This window comes from Durio zibethinus, chromosome 15 (genome assembly GCF_047325235.1).
Source record: "Durio zibethinus cultivar Kanyao isolate XHJ-2024 chromosome 15, ASM4732523v1, whole genome shotgun sequence".
Taxonomy (NCBI): domain Eukaryota; kingdom Viridiplantae; phylum Streptophyta; class Magnoliopsida; order Malvales; family Malvaceae; genus Durio; species Durio zibethinus.
In genome coordinates, this window is record NC_143176.1 from 4,296,399 (window position 1) to 4,305,719 (window position 9,321).

Genomic DNA, 9,321 nt, shown 5'->3' on the forward strand with positions numbered 1-9,321 from the left:
CTAATGTTCAAGCAGTAATAGTACTCTTTCCTTTTATTGAAAGACACTTTAGTTTATAGAAAGTTTAGCCTTGGTAAAATATTGGACTCTTAATTTTAATAATCAGAATTCAAATCCTGACAAGCATGAAGATTGAGAGTTATTGAAGTATACTGAATCATATGGGGAATCAGGGACAGGCTTCTTCCCTTCCAAGCTGAAATTGCACTTGATTGGAAATCCTGACACTCCATGGGTTTCATAACTTTTAAACTTGTCTAGCTTGAAGGGGGGGAATTGAAGAGAAAACGGCAATATAATTTCCATTTGATTGGGCCACAAACATGGGATCAAATGGGTGGTATCTAACACAAGGACAAGTGTAAGCTTCTTTATAAACCTGAAACAGAGAAAACATGAGCACTACCCAACAAGATAGACAAGAACAATAAGCAAAGTTGTCACCTTATATGTATTCATTAATGTTCTACATACAACAAGTCTACTCATTTATATTCTAAAAGTTCACTACCATTACCATTGTCACTAAGACAAGACAATAGCATCTAGGTGTATTGTCTAATCCATATCATATGTTAAAACTTTGTCCATATATCTTATCATGCTTGTTATGAATTGCAACATCCATGTCAAAAGGCCAAATGAAAAGGATATAATTGGGACAGATCTATATCAAAGGGCCATGGATATTCATGCATCTCCTTTTATATTTGAAAGGTCAATAGAAATGACGAGAAATTGAAGAATATGACTTTAGTCCAACAGAACATCAAATCTTACACAAGGGGTATAGTATTTTGACATGGCCGAGTGATTATGCATCTTTTCTCATCCATACAAAAAAGCAATGATTTGAGAAGGCATGTGTGTTTTTAATGACAGGACTTGACAAATTCCAAAGTCATGCAACTAATTAGACCCGACTTAAGTTGATATAACTCAAGAGGCAGTATTCAAACAGCTCTCCTAAGAACTGTCAACTTGAAAAGCAAAGTAAATGCCAAGTCAACAAACAAACCAATGGTTCATTTGTCAAGTTTTGCACAGGCACTAATTTAAAGTTTATGCATAGGTTTTCTATGCAGCGGCTCTGGATCTCTGTTCAATAGTTTAAGGATAACTCTTGCTAAAGTAGAATTCTTTCTTTTAATTCATGAGACTTTTGTGATTTTTGCTGAGAAACTATTGACACAAATGTTCTAATCAAAGCAGTTATGACCCATAAAGCTAAACTAGAAGTGCTATATAGGTTAGGGCTAAGCACAGAAGATATAAGGGCTATTAGCCCCCGAACCCCCTGACTGAGTCAACAGATGCTTTCATCCTTCTCCTTAAATCATTGGTCAGAAATAGAAACAAGGCAGTTTGATGTATGAAGGAAAGGGAATGGAATAAAGGAATAACATATAATACTGAAATGACAATTCCTGAAATAGTATGATCCAAGAACTAGACCACGCAGTAATAGATAAGCATGCATCCTCAATTGTTGCTACTTCTTTTTAAAAGATTGTTGAAAATTTTGTACTTACAGATTATTAAGGTTCAATAACATAAGTGTGTTAATTAAATGTTAGTAGAGACTTAAGCCATGATTCTACCTACGTACCACATAGAGTTCTAGTTAAAACAAAAACAAAATCATTTGTGAGATAAAACAGAGTTACTATGGAAGAACTGAGTTTCAATTTCCATGAAAATAAAACTGATTTGAAATCCATTTTAAACTATCTACACATTTTGGTTTGTGATTTGTTAACCACCATAATAGGAGGCTATACTATAAATTCAGTATAGCAAAAGGCAATATATTTAGGTTAGAGAGTAGCCATATGCTAATTTTCTGCAACAAAAAAAAAAAAAAAGCTGTAAATGAGAGTAAGAGGAAGCAATATGAGGTGGAAATAGCTCTGCCATAAAAATCTCAGTGATGGAGACTAAAAGATGTTGAAAGGTGTCCTAACCTGATTAGACGTCAGAACCTGTCTTCAGATGTCCCAAACGATAATAGAATTTTCACTGACATTACCCCCATAAACATCACTTGAAGACGCAAATTGCTTCCCATCAATGGTGAATTCAACATCAAGAATCGGACCCTGACCACGAATGTATTCATGCGCACCTTGCCAGTTCTAACATCCCACAATCTGAGTCTGCCCTTTGATCCCCCAGAAAGGAATAGGTTTGAGTTTTCTGGATGGAAATTAATAACTCCAACAACCTGATCATCTTTAAAATTCTGCGCTTTCAACATCAATCAACTTGATGAACAGTCATATCCACAAGAACGCACAAATAACCCCTGCTGTGACCACTTAACATCATGAACAGTAATATCCACAAGAAAGCACAAATAGCCCCTGCTGTGACCACTTAACATCTTTCGCAGCTGCATTGTGAAAGCTAAACACACAGCTTTCCTCTGATCTCTGCTCCATACATTCCATATGCAGATTGTTTGGTCCATCTCAGTAGAAGCAAGTAGATGAACTGTAAAGTATCTAAAAAGAACGGATCAATAAGGCCAGTGGAACATAAAAAAGAATGATGTATGAACTGAAAACTGAGCTTAAACAGTTAAAGTGGCACTCACAAGTTTGGACCAATAAAAAAATGCACTCAAACAACATCCTTACAACCGAAGAGATAAAAATACAAAGTCAACAGTTTTCAAAAAAAATAAGAGCATAATAAGTTGGTGACCTGTAAATAGCATTAACAGTTTTTGCATGGCCATGCAGAACTACGGAAAGCTTTTCAGGAATTTTATTTTTTTGGGTCAAAACTTTTCAGGAATTTGACTTAGTTGTGTACAGCCCTTTTTTGTTTATGCCACATTGATGAAAGAACATTATGCAGTAGATCCAAATCTGAAATGTTTCCCAGAACTGAGAACAAGAATTACTGTATCAGCTGGCAAAGAGATAAATTTCTATGATTATAGTAAAAGTTAATCTAGACACAGGTGAACAGCTTCTAAGTAAGACAACGTAGATAAGCCTTACTGTTATTGATGTATATAGGAATATCCAATGTTTTTTTTTTTCCTAAATGATGTTGGACTTCATTGAATACTTCTTTCAATAATTCGTGGGATTACATCAAATTTTGTTATTGTCCTTCGATTAGACACCAAATACAATCAAAGATACAGATATACAAATATCTAAATTAAATGAAGCTCTCTCTCTCTCTGATTTGACTAGACCATCCATATGAGAGGTGACAATCACCAGAACAAACCTTGTTAACATTTTCTTTCTATCATTCAAAGACTCATATCAATTTGCATTACACTTCCCTGACCCTGTTTGAAGTCCCAATCTTTTAATTGTGTAAATAAAAAAAAAAAAATGCAAGCAATTCTAAATTAAGCCATAGAATAGATTAGTAAGATATTATCATATTAATGCCAAAACAAAACAAAAAAACTCAATATAAAATCCATAAAAAATATAATGGGCACACGACGTAGACAACAGTCAAAATAAAAGCACTAATCTTTGAATAAGATCATCGAATTACAGTCAAAATTGAACCTTAGCCTCCTTTCCAAAAAGGTAGTAATGACAACCAACTTTGCATGAAAAATTCTAACTTTTTCTTGTCACATAGACTTTCTCTTTGAGCTTGTTCAAATAGTCATCACCAAATTCAATCAAAAATTTCTGCACTCAATTTGAAAAAACAAATTAAATTGAGCTTCTAAGTGTAAATACCAATTATTTCATCAGTTACAAGACTACTCATTCCCTCTTTTTACCTGGCTAAGTGATGAAATGGGGATCATGGTGATTCGGGTTCGGTTCATCGGTTCGGGAAACCAAACGAAAATGCTCACTCTCTTATATATGTATCTTCCTGGAACCAGAGCTTCTTTTCTCTTCTGAAGTCCACCGTGGGAAATGGGTATTCGGGTTTACGCGATTGGCTTTGGGTTCAGGTTCGGGTTCATTGTCTGTAGTGTTGGAATAGGCTTTGCAGAGAAGATCCATGGCTGAAACTGAAAAGAGTGTTTTCCCTTTTCCTGCCTTTGTACCTATTCTATTAATGGCGAAATAAAAAAATAAAAAAATCCAAAACTTAATTTAAAATAATAATGTTTAGTTCGGTTTGAATTTATTTTTTTATTTGATTTAAATTATATTAAAATATTAAATTTATATATTAAATTCGAATAAAAAATAAAAAAATAAAAAAATCAAATCCAATTAAATTATATATATTTTAATTATATATTTTTTAGATATTTATAAAAAATAATACTTTTATACTAAAATTTATAAAAATATATTAAATTTATATTAAAATAATATATAAAAATTAAATCTAATAAACTAAATGGAATAGAGTCAATAAAATTTAATTTAATTTAATTTAAATCAAATATAAATTTAATATAAATTAAAATTAAAATTTAAAATTTTATAATATTATATAATATCTAAAAAAACAAAATCAAATCTCAACCGTTAGAGTTCTTAAATTTTTTTTTTCACGATCAAAACATTAAATTGGCCTAATTAGGTGAGATTTTGTTTTGGGCTTTGATTAATAAGCCTATAGTGTTGCGAAATGGGCTTATATTGAACTATTTGAGCCGAAGTCCATTCAAAATTTGGATTTAAGGCTGTGGATTCCAAGCCCAAACCATTGTAAATGGGTCTATAATTGTAACCATTTTGGAACAATAACCATAAAATTATAGACTAGAGATGCTAATTCCAAGCCGATAGCATCACTTACCACTAAACTTTTTTAAGGCTATATGGGTCTTGCTTGGGTACTATACATTTATATATCCTATCCTTTAAATGCTTATCGGAGCTTATAGAAATATGATTTTTTAAAATGCAAAAATATATGTATTTATTATTAAATTAAAATCTTCGAATTCGGATATTATTAATATTCATAAAATTTGTTATGATACAAATTTTTTTATTTTAATTTATGTGCTAGTGAAGCTGTGATAACTCAAGGTAAGTTCTTTTGGGGTTTTTCATTTTATCAATCAAATATAAAAATATATATATTTAAGTAAAATATTTAAAGTTGATTCATTCGATCACTCTTCATATTTTTATCATAAACCTTTTAAAAAGCCCTAACTTTTCTTGGTTCCCCCATGATACTACTCTATTAGTACTATTTAAAAAAAGACTTTAATCATAGGTTTATTTATGAAATGAAAAGAGCAATAATATGTAATCCCTTTCTTGATTTTATATGATAAGAAGAAAAATCTACATGGGTTTCTTTTGATTGATGCAAATGTGTGGTCATGCTGTCAAGCTGTTGGCCTAAACCCTTGTGCCCTAACCCCTACAAAGATCTTTTAGGACTGTAGATTCTTCTTAGCAATTTTGCAGAAATAACTGACATATGATAGTATTTAAGGGGAGTTTTGATAAGGTACTCTCTTGCCCGATTCATTACCTTCTAAAGGATAAGGGTATAGCTTTTAGAAGAGACAATGTTAAACTCAATAATTAAATAATTGTAAATTTGGATTTAACGAAATAAATTTATAGAATCATTCATAAAAAATGATATTTAATAAATTTGATATTCAAATTTTGATACTTGTAATTTTTTTTTTAATTTTCGAATTACAGTATCTTATGTGAAAAAATAATTTAGTAATTATTTGTTTCAATTACATATTAAAGAAAAAAAAGAAAGCTTTGACCCCATAATTGATAATTAATGTAATTCTCATTTTAATCAAATATGTCATAAAACAATGGACTCATAAAACATATATTTCACTTGAATATTTGATTCGACTGTTCATGAATGATCATTATTTAAAAATATAGTTATATTAAAAAAAACCTAATAAAATATATGAATTTATTATAAAACAATAATTACAATAATATTTGAAGTCTCAATATCCACGTCAGTTCAATTATCTTAATTTACTATATAAAAATATATAAAAATATTGACTTGTTACCTTTCAATTAGATTATTGATTATCAGATCAAATCAAATCAATAATAATAATTTTAATTCTATCACTTAGAGCTCAAGCTATCCAAACTTCACATTCTTATTTTACATATATAAATAATTTTTTTTTCAAGTATTATTTATTCAATCTTTTTATCTAAAATTTAAAGTTTTCTTTTATTGTGTAACCCTCCCAATCCCACATCAGAAGGATGTGTGGATAAGAAATGATATATATATGTAGAGACTTAATCCCAAATTTGTGAGGCGCCTTTTGTAGGATAAAACCGTAAGACTTTCGGATCAAAGTGGATAATACCTCACACGTTGGGTGTAGGTTTCGCTTATAATAATAGTTACCAATCTAGTATTGGGATGGCTCCTTTTGAGGCCTTGTATGGTAGAAAGTGTAGACCCCTTTATGTTGGGATGATGTTGGAGAAACAAAACTCCTAGGGCCAAAAATGATGCAACTGACTGTAGACAAGATCAAGGTGATTAAGGAGAGACTTAAAGCAGCATAAGATCATCGAAAGAGTTGGGCAGATAAAAAGAGAAGGGAGTTAGAATTTCAACAAGGGGATTTTATTTTTTTAAAGGTGTCACCCATAAAAGGTGTTATGTGGTTTGGGAAGCGAGGAAAGCTAAACCCACGTTATATAGGTCCATTTGAAATTCTTGATAAGGTGGAAGAAGTTGCATATAGGATAGCCTTACCACCTCAGCTATCTAGTGTGCACAATGTTTTTCATGTGTCTATGTTGAGAAAGTATGTCTCTAACCCAAGCCACGTGATAGAGTATGAACCTTTAGAAGTTCAAGAAGATTTAACATACTTGGAATATCCTATTCGAATAATTGATCGAAAAGAGCAAGTCCTAAGGCATAGAACTATTCCCTTTATAAAAGTCCAATAGAGCAATCATACACCAAGAGAAGCAACTTGAGAAATGGAAGATGATATGAAGAAACGACATCCTCAGTTATTCGAAAATGAAGGTAAATCAAGTTTCAAGGATGAAACTTTTTATAAGTTGGGTAGATTGTAATACACGAAAAAAAGAGAGATTATTTTAAGTATTTTTATAAGTGGATGGACTCTTTAATAAAGAATGAGAAGTGCAGAGGACTTATTGATAAATAACCTAATTTTTTTTATTAATAGAGTTAACTTTTCAATTTTCAGTCGACGATTAGTCGTAATAAAACAGAAACTTATTTCTCATATGTTTCTTATACAGAAAAGATCAATTGAAGGATTTCAAGTGAAGGGAAGAACAAATCTACAAGGAGAAATTATTTGTTAGAGGTGAGTAAATAATCTTTTTCAATTTTTGGAGTATTGATGGTTAAATCTTAATGTGTAAATTATAATCGAGAAACCCTAAAATTTTAGGGTTTCCATTATCCTCTTTGGGCAGATGATTTAGACTTTAATTAGAGTCAAGTTAAGTGTTGAGAAAGTTGGTAATGTGAATTTATTGCTAAAACAAAAATTTGATAGGAATAGAAAGGAAAATCTTTGTTTCGTATAAATCTTGATATGAATCATGTGTTTGTAGTGATGAATTAAGGTTATATTATGTATTAAAGGGTTAAATACTACTATGATTACTATATATGGTTGGAAAGCATGTTGAATCTACTTTCTAATGAAACAAACGGGAGTCGAATTCGAGTTCTCTATGAAGAGTTATCCAATTTTTACCTAAGGAGGTGCAGGCTGCCTAGTAGCAGCAGTAAGGGGGAATTACGAAATTTCCCTAAATTTTTATACAAGGATTTACAGTTTAAGCCATAAATTTTTGAAAAGCTTATCGATTCTACTTTCCAATGAAATAAGCGAAATTAAATTTGGAGTTACCTATGAATAAATACGTAATTTTTATAAAAAGGTATACAGGCTGTTTGGCAGCAGCATATAAGGTGGATTTCAAAAATTGTTATAATTAATCCACAAAGAATAACGAGATGATCCATATATGGTTAGAAAGCTTGTCAAGTCTAGTTTCTAACGCATTAATAAGATTTTAATTCCGAATTGGATATCTTGAGTTATGGTCATTTTAGTGAAAGTAACGCAGACTGCCAGAATTAATTACTCGAGTTATTACTTGTTTAACTTAATTGTTTTGGTATAAGTGGCCTCAAATGGGTTGATTAATTATTATTATGTTGGAGTTATCTTGAATAGGCCACTAAATTTTGAGGGAGAAAAATTAGGTGGTGGAATCAGAAGAAGGTAAGTAGAATCTCACACATTTTGCTTGTTTTCGAATCTATGTATATATATATGTTTCTAAATGAAAGAATGTTCTATTTCATTATTTTCAATGTATGAAAATAGGATCAAGCATATGATTATTTTGTGTTTCTCTATATAAATGATGGATCATGCTTATGAATGAAATGAAAAAAATGATTTATGTTTAAAGAATGATTTTATGATAGCCACGTTTTTAAATCCATGAGAAGTGGGATCATCGACACCAGAACTTAGTTCTACGATCTTAGCTAACGGGTAATAGTAGTTAGCAAAGATATGATCTTACGACTCTGGCTAACGGGTAATAGTAGTTAGCATAAGCCCTGACTAACGGGTTATAATAGTTAGCAATGATCATGAGAATGAAATTGTCGATACGGCCAATGTCACGGGTTATAGCAGTGATCGTAGCTAACGATTTGAATGATGATGATGATTTACGATGCTTTTTTTTTTATGATTAATCCATGATTTGGTTTGACTACGATATTTGAATGATAACATATTTTACAATGATTTATGAATTTACGAAATGTTTGACAGAACGATGATATTGAGATGTTTTGATATTATGATTTGATGAATGTTTTGAATGATTTATATGACATGTATGAAATGATGTTTGATCCGATAATGTGTGTGAGCCTTTACTTACTGAGCTGTGGTTTGCTCATTCTTTATTTTCTTTTCTTTTACAGATGTTATGAATGATAAGTATGATTAGCTTGAGAAAAGCTAGAAGAATCGAGCATTGAAGAACTACTTAGAAATATAAGATTTTATGAAATATTGTTTATTTTAGTTGTAATACTTGACTTTGAACCTTTGGAGACTTGTTATCTAGCTATGTTACTTAATGAGAACCTATTATATTTGAGAGTTGTTCAATGATTATGGATTAGGCTTTGTATTGCTTTGAGGTTTTACTTTAAGGTAATATGGTCGTATTATGCCTCGATTCAGAGCGTGACAAAATTGGTATCAGAGCCAGCCCTAAACCGTTCGATCCATGCCAAGCACCTCGAGAAAGGTAGGCAGGGTAATCAGCCTCCGTGACGAGGGCGTCACGAGATTGGGTGCGAGAGAATGTCACG

The 9,321-nt window shown here is 31.3% G+C and overlaps 2 pseudogenes across 1 annotated transcript; one reads left to right on the forward strand and one right to left on the reverse strand.

Moving 5' to 3' along the window:
- Nucleotides 1-3,897, reverse strand: LOC111301921 (uncharacterized; annotated as a pseudogene). Its single transcript, XR_016328073.1, has 3 exons — nt 3,767-3,897; nt 1,965-2,504; nt 1-379 (listed from the first exon to the last, which is right to left on the reverse strand). The product of XR_016328073.1 is annotated as an uncharacterized LOC111301921 (transcript).
- A 2,528-nt stretch (nt 3,898-6,425) lies between these two features.
- Nucleotides 6,426-9,118, forward strand: LOC149514550 (uncharacterized; annotated as a pseudogene).
- The last annotated feature ends 203 nt before the right edge of the window (nt 9,119-9,321 follow it).